Source organism: Amia ocellicauda, unplaced genomic scaffold, assembly GCF_036373705.1.
Source record: "Amia ocellicauda isolate fAmiCal2 unplaced genomic scaffold, fAmiCal2.hap1 HAP1_SCAFFOLD_30, whole genome shotgun sequence".
NCBI lineage: Eukaryota > Metazoa > Chordata > Actinopteri > Amiiformes > Amiidae > Amia > Amia ocellicauda.
The window spans coordinates 686,693-705,546 of NW_027102865.1; the positions used below are offsets into that span (position 1 = coordinate 686,693).

Genomic DNA, 18,854 nt, shown 5'->3' on the forward strand with positions numbered 1-18,854 from the left:
GTTGTGAGAAAAGAATTTCTAACTTTCCTTCCACACATACATACATACATACATACATACATACATACATACATACATACAAACCAGAGGCATGCAAAAAAATATAAAGAGGATGAAAATGTTGTATAGCACATACAAAAGGGATGGTGATGAAACAAAATACATAGAATATGTTGAGCTGCAAAGAGATCTTAAGAAAGGGATCAGGAAAGCAAAGAGGGAAATAGAAAGAAACATAGCTCTTGGAGCTACAACCAATGCAATGAGCTTTTTTCAAAATTACAACAGCAAGCGGTCAATTAAGGAGGAGGTGAAACAGATAAAGGACAAAAATGGAGGTATCTTGGAAAACGAACAAGATGTGGCAAATATTCTAAATGAGTATTTCACAGAGGTTTGTACAAAAGAAAAAACAGATGACATGCCACAGGTTGACAATCAATCCAGTCAAACCCTAAGAGAGATCAGGATAAATGAGGAGGAGGTACTAAAGGGACTAGCAGAATTAAAATCAAACAAATCACCTGGGCCAGATGGGATATTTCCAACAGTACTTAAAGAAATGAGGGAAATTATGTATAGGCCGTTAACTCGATTATTTCAAATGACACATAGAACAGGGGATGTTCCCACTGACTGGAAGACAGCAAATTTCATACCAATCCACAAGAAAGGGGACAAAACTGAGCCAGGAAATTACAGACCAATCAGTCTCACCTGCATCACCTGTAAAATGTTGGAAAAAATGATTAGACAGAAAATAGAGGAGCATCTCAATGAAAACCATATTCTTGGAGATAGTCAACATGGGTTTAGACGATGCAGATCATGTCTTACTAACTTAATACATTTTTTTGAACATGCAACTGCAGCTGTAGATCACGTGAAAGCATATGATATGATATACTTAGATTTCCAAAAAGCTTTTGATAAGGTTCCACACCAAAGACTGATCCTCAAATTGGAAGCTGTAGGCATTCAGGGTCATGTAAGTAGATGGATTATGAACTGGTTGATGTATAGGAAACAGATTAGAGGAGTCACTTCTAACTGGAGTGAGGTTGTTAGTGGAGTTCCACAGGGATCAGTACTAGGGCCTTTGCTTTTTCTAATCTATATTAATGATCTGGACTCTGGGATACTTAGCAACCTTGTCAAATTTGCAGATGATACTAAAATAGGTGGCTTAGCAGATACAATCTTGGCAGCACATGCTATTCAGAGGAACTTAGATAAATTCAGTTGTGGGCTGACACCTGGCAAATGAAATTCAATGTGGACAAGTGCAAGGTAATACATGCAGTAAAACAAAAATGTCCACTATAATTACACTATGGGAGGTACAGATCTAGATGAAGTAATGCATGAGAAAGACCTAGGAATCTATGTGGATTCACTTTCTCCATCCAAACAATGTGGGGAAGCAATACAAAAGGCATACAGAATGCTAGGGTATATCGTCAAAAGTGTAGAATTTAAGTAATGTTAAGACTGTACAATGCGCTAGACCTCATCTGGAATACTGTGTACAGTTCTGGGCACCACACTTCAAGAAGGATATTGCTGCTTTAGAGACAGTTCAGAGGAGAGCAACCAGACTTATTCCAGGTCTGAAGGGAAAGTCCTACTCAGAGAGACTGAGGGAACTGAACCTTTTCACCCTGGAACAGAGGAGATTACGTGGGGACTTGATCCAAGTCTTCAAAATCATGAAAGGTTCCTCAAACCAGAGGAGCTTTTCCAGATCAGCAGGGACACACGCACCAGGGGACAACAAATGGAAATTGGGCTTCAAGGCATTCAAGATGGAAAGTGGTAGAAGCTGAAAGTTTGGGAACATTTAAAAATAGACTGGATAGGATCCATGGATCACTTAGATATTAATGGACACCAAACGAGCATGATGGGTCGAATGGCCTCCTCTCGTGTGTAAACTTTCTTATGTTCGTATGTTCTTATGAATGTTCCCTAAGCATGTTTCAAATGTTCCCTAATTTATGTTACAAATGTGCCTTAGCACCTCTCTCTCTCTCTCTCTCTCTCTGTCTCAATTCAGTGCATTTGTATTGTCAAAGCAATTGGACATGCATACATACATACATACATATATATGGAAAATAAACAATATGTGTACATCTCTGCATTAATGGTGCCCTAACAGATGTGCAAGTTACATGACAGACAGACAGACAGACACTCACACACACTTTCACACACACACACACACACACTTTCACAGACAGACAGACAGACAGACACACACACACACACACACACACACACACACTTGTATACCTGACACGTATAGAAGACTGGATAGGGAGATATAAATAGCAATGGGGAGACTCTTGTACTTGGTGTGGCTCTATCCATATAGTGGGGCCAGCAGCCACTTAGCAGGTGTAGCAATAGAAGCTCAGCCTGGGGAGACTGGATTTAGCATTTCCTCTCCATTTTGATAAGTATCCATAATCATTTCTGCAAAATACTTCTATGATACCTATGTATGTTTTTTACTTGTACTATATTATACTATCAAGTATCAGTGTACACATACAATGTGACCTGTTACATTAATACAGAGGCCACGGAAGGCCAGATCAGTAATAGCCACTGTCCCCTGATATTACACTTTTTTACAATCACTTTGGCACTCATTTCAGAACCTTGATGTCATTTTTCAAAACTCTAGACACAAAACTCACACCCGATGATCAAAATGCACATTTTTCAATTGCTTGGATACAATACACATCAACCTCAGATCATTTGTTCATTGAACTAAAATGATACAACTTAACGTCAAAGTATTACCATTTCAAAATGCAATTCACACATTACATCTGAGATCACTGTCTATTCATTTCATTACAAAGATCTAACTATCAATTGATACAGCTGCTCAAAATGATAAGTGACTGTTGCATTACTCTTAATTCATAGTTTTATGGAAACTGACGAACAGTATTCCATGTTTCGATCATGAAAGTTTCAGGATAATGAGATCCATTGACACCAATAACCGAGGAGCATGAACCAGTTGGACTACATTATCTATGGATGTAATATTTCATCATCATTCATCATCATGTAGCACTTTTCCACACCATGTTTTCAGTGTGGAAGGAAAGTTAGAAATTCTTTCTCTAATACCTGTTTTTCTCTCTTGTATACTTAAGAAAGATAAGGTCAAGCTAGAAGGTCAGGCCAGAAGGTAGTTTGATTTCTGCTTGTTATTTACGATGAGAATCTTGGAGACAATGTCAAACAGTATGATTGAAGTGCCTGCTCCCTAATCCATGTGTTGATCTATGAACTCTGTCCTATAATGATATAAATTCTGCTTAGCTAACTTTTAAGATAACATAGTAATGACTTTCTGATTATAACCAGCTCTTTGATTTTTGTGTATAAAAGCTCTGACTGTTAAAATGAAGGCAGAGCGACTTTGGGATCTTCTTGAGTCACTGTTCCTCTCCACGCTGCGTGTATTAAAGGCATTGCAACTAACGCTCCAACCTGGTTGAAGATGATTGTTCTTCCACATCAGATTTGACATTACTGTATGTATGCAGGCCCTTGTAATTGCTTTTCCAATACTGCCAACTGGTTATTGATGATTGATTTCACATTGTGGTACGAGTATCGAGTGAAATGAGTGCTATCCACCCGAGCAACACAGTGATAACATGGAGCCGGCAGGTCATCCAGGTCACAATAGAGGTCAAGCAGTGGGAGGAGGAAGACGTGGTGGTCAAAGGAATGGAAGGGGACATGCACCCCTTCTGAGAGGTGGTCGTGGGCCTCGTCATAGAGGAGGGCTTAGGCCTCACCAGAGAGGCAGCCATGGGCCTCATTTGAGAGGTGTTGGGGGAACGTGGTAGAGGACAAGGCCACGGACCAGACAGCGGCAGCAACAGCAAATAGTGTCCAGTGAAATCCGAGAAATAGTTGTAGAGCATGTTGTAAATCATGGCATGACCATGACTGAGGCAGCTACAATGATTCAATCAAACCTCAGAATCAACTCAGGATCAACTGTGGCCTCAATCATCAGAAATGTCCGTACTGAGAAGCGGCAAGTCTTCAGCATGCACTAAACATTAGGCTACTCTCAATTGTCAAATGACTGTATACTGCATACCAATGTGTAGCACAGAGTATAGTGTGCCTTTTGAAAGAAATGCAGACAGAGTGAAGCAGCTGATGACTGAGTATGTTCAGGTATGTTCAGTTTCAAGATGCCTCTTGTGAAAAATGGTTGTGAGAACCTGAACCTGAACACAGGGCTGATGGAAATTTAGAAGTACAGTAATCAATCCTTTGTTTTGCTTTTTACACTAAGCCAGGTGAGGAACACTGCAGTTGACATTTTACTGTAGTTTTGTTCTTTTTTGTAGCTAATTATTGTTGCATGGATTCAAAGAAACCTATGGTGTGATTTGATTGTATTGCATCAATACATTTCAGATTTTGTTCAATGATTCCACTGTGTCTGTAGTATTCTCTCTACTAGTCCTTTTACAGTGATGTATTTATGTGTAGTACCATAATGAAACATGTATCACATATTTTGTACTACAATATTTAATGATTGTACGAACAACTACACAGTGAAACTATCGGTATCTTCTGTGTTACTATGTTACTATGGTATTTCATGATAAATGAGTTATTTGAACCAACAAGTCTGCAAGTGCTAGGTTTCTTTAAATATATGAATGCACAATGCAATGTTTTGAACATTGGACAGCCTGTGTTACAAGTGATGACCGTTTTGAGTTTTGTGTCTAGAGTTTTGAAAAATGACATCAAGGTTCTGAAATTAGTGACAAAGTGATTGTAAAAAACTGTATATTCATCCTATTTAATGTGCTCTTTTAAAATGTACTTTTCTTTTTTATGTTGCCATTTCTGTTCTACCAATGTTTCAGTTGTTAGCCAAAGATTGACAGAGTACATCTCATACACACAGGCCAGACAGCAAAGATTTCTTTTTGAAATTCAATTACAAATGCTGCATGAACTCATCAATACGATTAGAGCTCCTGAAAGCAATATAACTAACTCACTCTACAGCATCTCATTAGCAGTGAAAAGAAACCAAGAAAGTTGTGACAGTCGACTGTTTACCACTATGTAACATCACCTTTTCTTTTAATAACACTTATTAAGCACTTGGGCACTGAAGACACCACTTGGTTAAGTTTAGCAAGCGGGATTTTCCCCCATTCATCCATTATGCATTTCCTCAGCTGCGCAACTGCACAGGGCCTTCGTTGTCTTAATTTGCACTTCATAGTGCGCCACACATTCTCAATTCGGAGACAGGTCAGGACTGCAGGCAGGCCATGCTAGCACCCGCACTCTCTGCCTATGCAACCATGCGCTTGAAATCTGGGCAGAATGTGGTTTGGCGTTATCCTGCTGAAAAATGCAGGTACGTCCCTGGAAAAGACGATGTCTGGATGGCAGCATATGTTGCTCCAAAATGTGTACATCTCTTTCTGCAAAAATGGTGCCCTCACAGATGTGCGAGTTACATGACAGACACTCATACACACTGTCACACCCACACACACACAAACACACACTTTCACAGACAGACACACGCACACACACACACACACACACACACTTTCACAGACAGACAGACAGACACACACACTTTCACACACAATCACTTTCACAGACAGACACACACACACACTTTCACACAGAGACAGACACACACACACTTACATACATACATACATACATACATACAGTGAGGGAAAAAAGTATTTGATCCCCTGCTGATTTTGTACGTTTGCCCACTGACAAAGAAATGATCAGTCTATAATTTTAATGGTAGGTGTATTTTAGCAGTGAGAGACAGAATAACAACAAGAAAATCCAGAAAAACGCATTTCAAAAAAGTTATAAATTGATTTGCATGTTAATGAGGGAAATAAGTATTTGATCCCCTATCAATCAGCAAGATTTCTGGCTCCCAGGTGTCTTTCATACAGGTAACGAGCTGAGATTAGGAGCACTCTCTTAAAGGGAGTGCTCCTAATCTCAGCTCGTTACCTGTATAAAAGACACTTGTCCACAGAAGCAATCAATCAATCAGATTCCAAACTCTCCACCATGGCCAAAGAGCTGTCCAAGGATGTCAGGGACAAGATTGTAGACCTACACAAGGCTGGAATGGGCTACAAGACCATCACCAAGCAGCTTGGTGAGAAGGTGACAACAGTTGGTGCGATTATTCGCAAATGGAAGAAACACAAAATAACTGTCAGTCTCCCTCAGTCTGGGGCTCCATGCAAGATCTCACCTCGTGGAGTTTCAATGATCATGAGAACGGTGAGGAATCAGCCCAGAACTACATGGGAGGATCTTGTTAATGATCTCAAGGTAGCTGGGACCATAGTCACCAAGAAAACAATTGGTAACACACTACGCCATGAAGGACTGAAATCCTGCAGCGCCCCCGCAAGGTCCCCCTGCTCAAGAAAGCACATGTACAGGCCCGTCTGAAGTTTGCCAATGAACATCTGAATGATTCAGAGGAGAACTGGGTGAAAGTGGTCTCAGATGAGACCAAAATCAAGCTGTTTGCCATCAACTCAACTCGCCGTGTTTGGAGGAGGAGGAATGACCCCAAGAACACCATTCCCACCATCAAACAAGGAGGTGGAAACATTATGCTTTGGGGCTGTTTTTCTGCTAAGGGGACAGGACAACTGCACCGCATCAAAGGGACGATGGACGGGGCCATGTACCGTCAAATCATGGGTGAGAACCCTAAGCCAGGGCATTGAAAATGGGTCAAATACTTATTTCCCTCATTAACATGCAAATCAATTTATAACTTTTTTGAAATGCATTTTTCTGGATTTTCTTGTTGTTATTCTGTCTCTCACTGCTAAAATACACCTACCATTAAAATTATAGACTGATCATTTCTTTGTCAGTGGGCAAACGTACAAAATCAGCAGGGGATCAATTACTTTTTTCCCCCACTGTACATACATATATATGGAAAAGAAACATTACAAGTATAAATCACAATAAGATGTAATAAAGTACAGATAAACAAAGTGTAATAAAATGTGATCTGTTTGAAAATGCAGGGACGTCACTGGAAAAGATGATGTCTGGATGGCAGCATATGTTGCTCCAAAATGTGTACATCTCTTCTGCAAAAATGGTGCCCTCACAGATGTGCGAGTTACATGACAGACAGACAGACAGACACTCACACACACTGTCACACCCACACACACACTTTCACAGAGAGACATATACACACACACACACACACACACACACTTTCACACAGAGACAGGCACACACACGTACAGACACACACACTAACTTTCACACAGAGACAGACACACACACACACACACACATACATACATACATATGGAAAAGAAACAATACTTTTATAAATCACAATAAGATGTAATAAAGTACAGAAAAACTAAATGTAAGAAAATGTGATCTTTAATACACACAAATATGTATGGCTGTTCGGATGCGTCTTGGACTCGGGTTCCTCTTCATTACGTATAACGCTTTTGCCTTTTGCTAAAGCTTTCCATGGAGGGGATCGTGGGTGAGTTTGTACCATTCTTGGGGGGCTCTGCCTTGTTGGGGCGGAGCTGTGATCCAGGTGAACAGCAGATCGGGCATAGGTGGGCATGTGGGCAGAGGAGTAGGAAGGCCGGTCAAGCAAATAAGCTTGCTAAGGTACGCAGCAGCAGCAAGCAGCCCCCCCATCCAGCCAGCCAGCCAGTCTGGCTGGCAGTGACTGAGTGGTTGACAGACGGCAAGCAACGGAATGTACGTGCTCTGTGATGTCATAGCAGTCAGCTGAGAGAGGCTCGTGATGTCATCGCTGAGCTGGCTGGCTGGCTGGCTCTGTGTGTGTGTGTGTCTGTGTCTGTCTGTTTTTCTGTTTGTCAGTCTGTCTGTCTGTCTCTCTCTCTCTCTCTCTCTCTCTCTCTCTCTCTCTCTCACTCTCAATTCAATTCATTTGTATTGTCAAAGCAATTGGACATACATACATACATACATACATATATGTAGCGTAAGGTACACTTATACATTTCAATTAAAGAAGTGAATTCATAGTATCACCTTATCACGAATCCTGGAGTCTTGTAGAACTCAATTTCTGTAATAATTGGACGCAGACACCAATTCCAAAGATATAAATTGTCAAATTTATTTAAAAACAAAGACTAAATGTAGCACTACACTAATTATACAAAAGGGAAAAACTAATTAAAATTCAACTCTAGATCAACAAATCAAAGACAAATCACTTCCGTGACCAAATCAAAGACCATGGGATCCCATAGGATAACACACAAATCGTTAAACAAAAAAGGTTATAAACACATTGACTACAATACCGGTTAGTAATTCTAGGAATCACTAAGAAACAGTTGAAAGTGCTAAATTGCAGTTTCAGAAGAAGAAAAAAAACTGTAACTGATGGGATATGTAGTACTTTATACTCGAGTGGTCTATGCGATTACACCCTGTTGGTGTTATTAAGAATGCCAAGTACCAGAATGCAGAGCGGGACTGTTTTTTGTGCCGTGACTTGTCGGGGGAAAAAGGCGCAGAAAAAACGGACGAGAAGGTGAAGGTAGTATGGCGGTGATGCACGCGTTGGTGAAGTGGGAAAGCGGGGTCGACAAAGACTCTTACAGCGTGATTCCCACTGCTTGCTTTCGCAATTTTGATTTATTCAGCATTGCTGATGATGACGAAGAGACGACTCGAAACTTCAGAGCAGAGTGGAGAGACACGAAAAAACCTCCAAAAGGTGGATGGCCTGTCCATGAAGCGCAGATCATTATGACTGGTAACAATGTTTATTTAAAAAAAAAACATTAAAGTCTTTACATGCTATTTGATATATACAATCACAGTATATTTGAAATGAATGTTTAAGTTATTAATGTGTTGTACTTCTAACATACTCTTATAACATGGTAGGTGGTGGTGAGGGCGCTAAAAACTCGTCATACTTGACTGGCATTTGTAAGAACGATTTATTGTGTGTTGTGCTTTACAATAAAATCCCCCAAATCACAAAATAAATTAAACCAGATATAATTTAACTTCAGTTTTGATTCAGTGTTGGCTGTTCATCTTAATTTGTATGGTCAAAGCACAGTATTTTTATGACACATAAATATAATCCCCAAATATCTGTGGACATAATGCAGGGTTTTATTTATTTTATTTTTATTTTAGGAAAAGAAGGCGAACTAAGAAGAAAACTTAATGACCTAACAAAAATGCCCTGTCCTAAAATGAAGAGAGTACCTAAACCAAACAAAAAACTTCAAATTTCAGATGATAGTGACCTTGATGAACCACAGTTACCGGTGAGATAATTACTGCAAATATTAAATAAATGTATTGCAGGATTGTTTTTTTTTAATCATATTCATATATATATATATTTTCATTTTAAACTCTTTTCCTCTCTGAATACAGCACAAAATAAGAAAGAAAACCGATGGAGCTTCAAGAATTAGATCCCGTCATATTCTACAGACATTTAAAGAGTCCAGTGAAGTTGAGCTACAGCAAAAAGTTAAGCAGCTCGAAAAGGAAAACACAAGACTTAAAAATGAAAACCAATGTCTTCGAAACCGTATGGTTGATGGTAAGTTTTTTTATTTATAGCAAATAATTCCTTACCTTGATAAATGTTATTCTTCAGTAATTTAGATTCCAGAGTAATGTATTATAGTTGATCATACTGAAGTAATCTAGAACCACAATACAGACTCTTAATGTGCACTGTCTAATAGTATAATAATACTGATTATTAAATAAAGTTTTTCAACATAACTTCATAATCCTACATTAATGACTATATGCATTACATTAGACCTGGTAATTCTTGTATTTTATCTTTTTTATTTTTTTCGTAGCTAATGTTAATGACCCACAAAAAGGTCAGTTTGCCAATAACATAGAGCAAGTCTCTCAAGTATAATTGCAGGCATTGATGGTTTTGTTTTCACTTTGTATTAAATATATTACTAGAAATGATTATCATTTAATACTAAGGTTTTTTTCTCCAGAGATTCCAGACCTTTTGGATAATCTGAAAAATTTTTTAACAAAAGCCACATTTATCAGCGATGAAGACAAAAGTGTGTCACCATCAAGTGGTTCTGACAGCCCCACAGCAAATTGTTCTGAATCTGACAAAGAATCACCAAAACAGGTATAACACTCTTGGTCTACAATATTACAAAGACAAGGTAAAAATATATATATAGAAATCAAATATTGGTTGTAAACAATCTAATGATGCTACATTATCAGTTATATTCATAGTTATAGTTGATAATAAGAATGTAATTGAATTATGGGTGTCACAGATTCACTGACTTTATTATGTCTGTAAATTAATAAACTTAGAATTGAGACATACTGTGGTCTTTAATAACACATTTCTGTAACAAAATCACAGCCTTACTGATAATGTATTCCACTTAACATAATATAAGAATAGTTTGGGGATAAACTTGTTTTTTATTTACCATTGTCTTTTAGGTGGAAATATTCCCAGGCACTGGAGTTTACATTGACAAACTGTCCTGGATCCTTGCAGAGAGGTGCAGCACGAATACGTCATATGCAAGAACCCTGACGGTTGCTGTCTTTGACTTTCCAACATTATTAAAGAGCAATCTTCGTGGTGGTGGCAGCAAGAGAGATCCAACTTCGGAGAAAAAGACACCTCTGGATCGCTTAAAGGTGGAAGCCATATATGGTATGTAAATGCTGTTGTACAAAATTTCTAACTCTCCTTTTTAACTGTATAGAACACAAAGGGTTAGCATTTGAAATGTTCCTTTGGCCTTTGTTTTAGTTTCAGAGACTAGAGTTAATTTATTAATAAATAATAATACCTTACATGTAGCAGCTGGAAAGATCCCAAAGTGCTCTACAGACTCACTTCACCCACCACCCTCTGGGGTGCAGCCATTTTGTACCAGCAGATTACTACACAGCAGTAAAGGTGGAGTCATAACAAATTTGTTAGACCTGATTGAGGGAAGCCTGACTTAGAATTCAGCCACGTCACTCTTTCAACAACACCTTGTAAATCACCTTGGATTAATGCTTCAGACATATTAATACATAATAATAATGAATAGTGCCATGGGATCCTTGACAATATAAACTTTCATGTCTCATTTAAATTTGACTTTTGAGCAAATACTTCACATTTCAGTCCAGTTGTGCCACATCAATGTAATGCTTAAGCAAGGTATTAATGGAGAAAAGACTGCCTTTGCATAGCTGCTTCGCCAAGTACAGATTTTACTATGAACTAGTGTAAGACAAGTTTAAGAGCATACACCAAAACGTTTAAATACACCCACACACAAAAATGTTGATTTACTGTGGCAATATGTAACTAATGAACCCTTCTCAAAGATATGTGGTATGTTTATTAAAAGATTTTTATATATCTATGTGCAAGTCATTAAATCTATGTGATACATGTTTTTTAGGGGCTACCTTGAAAAAATTGCCCAGTACCCCAAAGAGTGTAATTGGTGGTGCAATTAACAGCAAGATAAATGAACTACGACACAGAATGAAACCAGAGTGAAGATTTGAAGAACCAGATCTGTATTTTTTGTTTTGTTTTCAACAGGGTTGGGGTCAATTCCAATTCAATTTTTAATTCCCTTTTCAATTCAATTCCAATAAAGAATATTCTGTGAATGCAAAAAGTAATTGCAATTTTGAATTGATTTGTAGGAGGAATTGGAATTGAAAAACAGGAATTGACCCCAACCATGGTTTTCAGTGAGTGTTGTACAAATTGATAGGTCAGGGTTTCTGTAAAAACTTAATAGAGGCCAGCAGGCGTGCACGATCTGGGAAAAACTGCTCCACTACAACAGACCTCTTTCCCTTCGTTTTCTCTAAAAACCTCCTGATATCCTTCACTGCAGCTCTGACTCACCGAGGACGAGGAGGCGAGAGAGGAATCCGTGAAGCCGCCCTCACTGTCACTCCGAGCCGCGATGCTCCAGCGTGTAGCCGGACCTTTCCCCACCAAGCCGCTCGCTACCCCAGCTTCACTACTGTGCCACCACTTCTTTTACTGCCACTATTTACCAACACCGTCCGTGCTCCCTCCCAGCACCTTCTTAGTGCGTTTTTTCCACCCGGCGCCTCGGCTTGTACCGCCGAGCCTGGCCCTGCCTCCTCCTCGGCTACACCCTGTGTGTCTGTCCGCCCGTCTGCTGGCTGCTGAGGTTGTTCCTCGTCACTAACCAGCGCCCCGTGCACCGCCTCAACACCATCTCCCCCCGGCGTCTCGGTCGTCACTATCCCCCGCTGCCTCGACCCCGTCCCCCAGCTGTGCGTCATCGCCTCCGGGCAGCTCTTCCCCCGTCACGGCATCAGTGGTACCATCGGTCCGACCGGCGACTGTCTCCTCCGCCGGGGCTCGATCTCTGTCTGCCCGCTGCATCTGTGGCTGCGGGCCGGTGTCTCTATTCCTCCCCGCGTCGCCCCGCTCCTCCTCCCGCTCCCTGTCCTGCTCGGGACAGTTCCTCACGACATGCCCCTCGCTCCCACACCTGAAACACTTCATGGACTCCGAAGTAGCGAACACGACGTAGTCGGTATTGTCGATCTTAAATTTAAAAATGACATTAAGATCCTCATTGATGTTATTGAGGATCATATACAGCTGCCTTCGGAAGGACACGACGTGTTTCAGTTGCGGGGCTTTGCAGCCCAGCGGGACCCTCTTAATGCCGGACATCAGCTGCCCGAGCCGGTGCGGATGAACGGAGGGACGTTAGACAGCGTTACCTTCCGGGCAGGAGCAGCGAGCGGCAACACCGGGGTGAAAGTGTCGTCTAACACTGTGCCATTAGCCACTAGCTGATTGAGCAGATCAGTGGTTTTTAAGAAGATAACAATGGCAGCAGACTTGATATTTTCACACCCTGCTACCTCCCCAACCGCTAACACACACTGCTCTAGGGGGCAGAACTGCACCGGAGCGATCTTGACTCCATGGCGTCGGGTCAGTTTTTCAAAAGACGCATTCAGGGGGTCCGACCCCCCGACCCGGGAAGAACTACCGGTACTCCCCCCTCCCCTCCCCTGTTCCCCCACAATAAGAAAAGCACTGAAAACAGAAGACAAAATAAACAAACTGAAAAAAGTAAAGCAACAAAAAAACGCAGCCAAAGGACAGAGCTCTCAGCAGCACTCCCGCTCACTGCAGACCCCTCCCACACACTCCCAGCTGAGAGAGAGAGAGAGAGTTAGTGTCTGTCTGTCTCTCTCTCTCTGTAGATGCATCATAGGGAACATATGTAACAATCTCTCTTTTTGTTTACCAAAAATGATAATGAACGTATTTCAAGTGGGTGTTGCCTTGGTTGGAAACGTTTTAAGATTATTTATGAAGTGTAAAGTGGATTTGTCTCAGTTCTCCGTAGTTTTCAATGTATGTGCCATTCAGTAGCGTTCATGTTACAGATGTGCCCTATGCAGTGGTAGGGTCAATAAAATGTCAGTAAAACTTTATTTTAGCAATTATGGAGGGGAAGAACTGCAAATAGCGGGTCCCCACTAATTATCTAACTTACCAACAACGTTTCAAATTAGGTCTTGCGAAGCTGCCAAATAATGCTGTATAATCGTATGTGTCTTCATACACCGGCTGCTATAGTCTGATAGCTTTGATTATATATATATATTTTCTCGTGAACCACAAGTGCTATTTGCTTGATTTTTACAGAGTATGTTATAAATACCATTGTTATGAAGCCTGACAAATTGTATGCTGTAATTATGAATATTTTCAAATCATTTGTTTGTTTTTCCTAACATGTTACAAATGTTCCCTATGTGAAAGATGCATTATATCTTAATAACGTCTAAACAATTAAAGATATACAGATTATTATTTTCGGTAAAGTTATAACACATTGCTATTAACTATGTGTGTCAGTAAAAGTTTAAAAAATCCTAACAATTTTTTATTGATCCTGCAAAATAAGTGTTTAGGGAACATTTGTAACATAGTTAGGGTTAGCCACTGGGTAAGGGTTACATCTTCAGCAGTAAGTTTATTCATGTTAATTATTCTCATCAATGTTAAAGAACAATAAGTTCTATCATGTGTGTCGATAAAATGCTGATATTCCATAACGTTTGCTTGTGTATTCTGCAAAACACATATTTAGGGAACATTTGTAACATTAGGGTTACGATTTGCCATAGACGCGGAATGAGTTTGATTGTGATGTTAAATGGGGTTTAAAGACGCAGTCGCCTCGGTGCTGATTACTATTGCTGTGTTTCTCCACTTCTACTCCATGCTTGGGAACGCCCACATCCAGTGACGTCAAAACCGGTGGAAAAGCGGGCCGGTTCAAAAAAGATCAGCTGGATCCCAGGCCGAGCAGCAGCTCCGGCTCCAGCACCGGCACCATGTCGCTGGAAAAGCGCTAAGTGAGCTCACAGTGAGCTCAGTGTAATGTCTGCTCTGGTGAGCTCACAGTGTGACCTAGTCGTGAGTTCACGTCTTCACTGGGTAGTCCTTGACAACTTAATTGACTCAAATCTTGGGCTTAATTGGTCAAAATGACCATTGGTTGAAGGTACTCAGGGACTGATGTGTGGAGAGACTTATTAAACCTGCAGGATTGTGGTTTTCCCAGAACAGAATTAACCAGTGTAGCGTTATGTTGGGTGTATTCTGATAAGAGCATTTTAGCTCTGAGCTGAAGCACTGATCTAAAGAAGACCTCTCCCCCCCAAATTTATCAGATTTCCTTAACTCATCAGCATGTGAACTGGTTTACATCAAAGTGACAGTCTTGGGAGGATGGCACCAAGAATGGGCCAAATAGCTTGGAATCCCTGCTGTGAGATGTCTGGGGAAGGGGGCCTGTAGGAAATAAAAACTCTTTGAAATGGACGAGAGCCGAAATCCCGACACAGAGCTACGAACCCGTGCCAACCGGCATTTCCAAAAGATGGCATGGATTGACATCAGTCATAAATCAAGCCCCCCTTAATCGTTTGACTTAATGACTTAAATGACTTAATCGTTTCTCCAGATAGGCAGGAATTGTTTCTGTTAACGAGCGATTGACACTAGGTAAATGACGACCGTGGGATCGCATCTTCCTAGTGCACATCAAAGACGGACATCTGCTTTGGATCCATCACCTCTTCACGGGAGGACAGATCATAAAACGGACCCGGACCTGTATCTTCTGATTGGATGAACGGCCATAAGATGTTACGTCATTTTCCTATAAAGCTGCACTCATGTTGGTAAACATTAAGTTCTCACTGAAGGAATTATTCCTGACGTGGGGCTTCCGAGCGGCTCGATTAAAGTTCTATTTGCTTTATCTCCATGATTTCTCCACTTATTTCCCACACGGTTCTACACCATATAATCACAGTTTAAACGATATTAAATCAAATCGCAGCCAATCAGTTTTTCTTCATTTTGAAATCATTTAATGAGAGCATTACATTTATTTTGGTAAGACTAAATTAGAATGCATATTTCCTGTAACCAACTAAACACATTTATACATTTTGCTACAAGTAAGACTTTAAAAATAGATCATGTAGTACTGTATACCCGCTGCTACAGCCATCACTGTGATTCTCTCTCCGTCACAAGAGGCACGTCATCAGGGGCCCAGTTGATAAGGACAGTACAGGAACCTAAAACATGCACTGCAGCAGTCACATGATTCACAGCAAAAAAAATGTTACAATACAGCTTCATGTGAAACCCTCAAAACCCAGCACAGAAGACTGGTGAATAATCATGTACTGGCACTAGGAAACACATGAAAACAAAAAACAATAAGCTCGTACCTTATCCATATTAAGATCTCTTTGTAGTGGCCTTACATAGATCATGGCAGAGCCAATGTGGATTTCTGGGTCCCTTCAATATTTCATGAGTACCCCTCATCAGGGCAAGGAATAACATCCAAGATCCTGAAATCTTCATGAGTTCAAATCCAGCCCCTCACTCAGTTTAGGATACGATTCCAAGAACTGATTTCTGAATCCTTCACAACTGCGCTCACATCCTGACATGAAATACAACTCAAATGTGAATCTAATGAACATCTTACTCACTAATAGACAACCTTGGATTCACAATAGGTTTCTATTCTTTTCATTTGTATAGCATGTGCACGTAGAACAAGCGAATGGATCACAAACGGGCAAATATTCCCGATCTGAATTCCACACATTTCATTAGGAGAGGCATCTGAAAGGATTTGGGGAGCTTTCAAATTGTAATAGTTGATGATATTTCAGTAGCACAGGACAGTGCTTTAATAAAACGTCTAAAATATCCAAGGTACATATAACATTACATGTCACTCATATAGCTGTCTTGTTTTCCCAATGTTTCTTGTGCTGTGCAGTATATGTACAACTAAATAACACTTTATAAGATCTGTCTTCTAGTTGTTTTACGGTGCTGCTCCGGTTGCGCTGCGGGTTAAACGCCCAGAGCATCAGAGCGGCGGCGTCGGAGCAGCACTGGGCCCCCAAACAGCGCGGCTCGAAACCTACATAGAGCCAAACATTTTAACCTTTTGACTTGTCCATTATAACCTCAATTAAATCATTAATATCATATATAACTCTTTTAATAATCATTATTGTAATGATCGCTTCACTGCACCGGCTCTTTTCATGCTGTATTACAGCAGTGCTCTGTTCACACAATCTCTCTCTCTCTCTCTCAATTCAATTCAATTCAATTCAAGGGTGCTTTATTAGCATGACAAACAGTTTCGTAGTGTTGCCAAAGCAGTTAATATTATATACATAAATTGAAAAATAATAAAAGGTAAGAAAAATAATGTATAAATAAAATCTTAATAGACATGTACATTTACTTTATTTATACTTAACAAGTTTACAGCTGGTGCTCCTGTATGTTTTCACAGTGAGCCCCTCAGGCTGTGGCAGGCGGCTACATATTGGGCGGCCAGGGGGGCAGTGTGTCCCTCCCCCAGGAGGATAGCTATTTGTTTTTCATGTATCAATTCAGAAAATGATTTTACAATATTTATGAATTTATTAAAGAATGTGTCCCTTATTTTGGCATATTTATTGCAGTGGAGGAGGAAGTGCATCTCTGTCTGGACCTCTCCTGTCTCGCAGTGACCACAGCGCCGCTCCTCTCTGGGCAGCCAGCTCTGCCTGTGTCGGCCTGTCTCTATGGCCAGGCTGTGATCACTGAGCCTGTACTTGGTCAGGATGCGTCTCTGCTTCGTATCTCTGACAGTGAAGAGATACTCTGTCAGGGTGTTTTCTCTGTTTAGGGCCCGATAGCAATCCAGTTTACTTTGGGAATTTGGTTTCATTGTTCCAATGTTCCAGATAGGAGGTTTTGATTATCTTTATGATTTGGTTGACTCTAATTGGGGGCAGGTAAGCAGTGCTGACCTGAAGCTGGTCTCTGTTCGCAGTATTAGCGGGGGTCAGTGCCGTGAGCTTCAGGGCCAGCTGACTCAGGGGACTCTTTTCAGGGCTGAACTCTTGGGTTTGGAGGACCTTGTACTGCAGTGAGTCTGACTCACTTTTCTTCAGGTGCACCAGAATTGCAGTGCTCTTTTCTTTATATTAATGAGAGTTGGGTAGCGGCCTAATTCTGCCCTGCATGCGTGGTTTGGTGTGTTCTTCTTCTGATTGTGTAGAAAGCTCTTCTTGTTTTGTCTTTGAGTGCCTTCACTGCCAGGTTAAAGTCAGGGGTGCTGAGGACCATGTTGAACAATTTAAGCTCAGCCTCCTGCAGTTGTGCGCTGCTGTGTTTGAGCATCTCAGTGCTGATGCTGTCCGGGATGCAGGCTTTTCTGGGTGGAAGTGCCTGGAGCTTTTTAGATATTTCCTGTAGGGTGATTGGAGCATCAGTTGGGTTTTGATTATTTTTAATTGATTGTTCGAGTAATTTCAGTTTTTCCCTGGGTTCAATTTGTTTGTGTGTCAGATCATTTTGTTGGATATCTTTATAAAGCTTTTCAAAGTATTTTTTCCAAATGGTTCCATTTTGTATTGCCAATTCTTGTTGTTTTGTTGAATTTAAATTGTTCCACATTTCCCAGAACTGGATGTTTTTGATTGGATAGGTGCCTTAAATTTGTTCGTATTGATTTACACTCATCATCAAACCATGTCTGTGTGTGTGTGTGATTCTGGTTTATCTTTTTCTTTGTCTTTTTAAGATTTGCCATTGTGGCTGCAATTTGAAATATTTGATTGATATCATTTATGGCCAGATTTAGTCCTGAGATGTCAGGCTGATATTGTGAGCTGAGGAAAGAGTTGATGATGTTGGTTATTTCTGTAGAACTGATTGCTTTGTTAAATTCCTCTGTGCTGTTTGGAGCCCATCTGTATGTTTAATTAAGGTTGTACAGCTTACCGGGCTGTGTCTGTGTGTTGCTGGCCTGACTTCTGCTTTTCAGAATCGATTTGCAATGGTCATTTTGACCAATTAAGCCCAAGAATTGAGTCAATTAAGTTGTCAAGGACTACCCAGTGAAGACGTGAACTCACGACTAGGTCATACTGTGAGCTCACCAGAGCAGACATTACACTGAGCTCACTGTGAGCTCACTTAGCGCTTTTCCAGCGACATGGTGCCGGTGCTGGAGCCGGAGCTGCTGCTCGGCCTGGGATCCAGCTGATCTTTTTTGAACCGGCCCGCTTTTCCACCGGTTTTGACGTCACTGGATGTGGGCGTTCCCAAGCATGGAGTAGAAGTGGAGAAACACAGCAAT

At 40.7% G+C, this 18,854-nt stretch overlaps 1 non-coding gene across 1 annotated transcript; it reads left to right on the forward strand.

Moving 5' to 3' along the window:
* The first annotated feature begins 7,537 nt into the window (after positions 1-7,537).
* On the forward strand, positions 7,538-7,652 carry LOC136729281 (U5 spliceosomal RNA). The gene has a single exon (XR_010808893.1). It is a non-coding gene; the product is annotated as a U5 spliceosomal RNA (small nuclear RNA).
* The last annotated feature ends 11,202 nt before the right edge of the window (positions 7,653-18,854 follow it).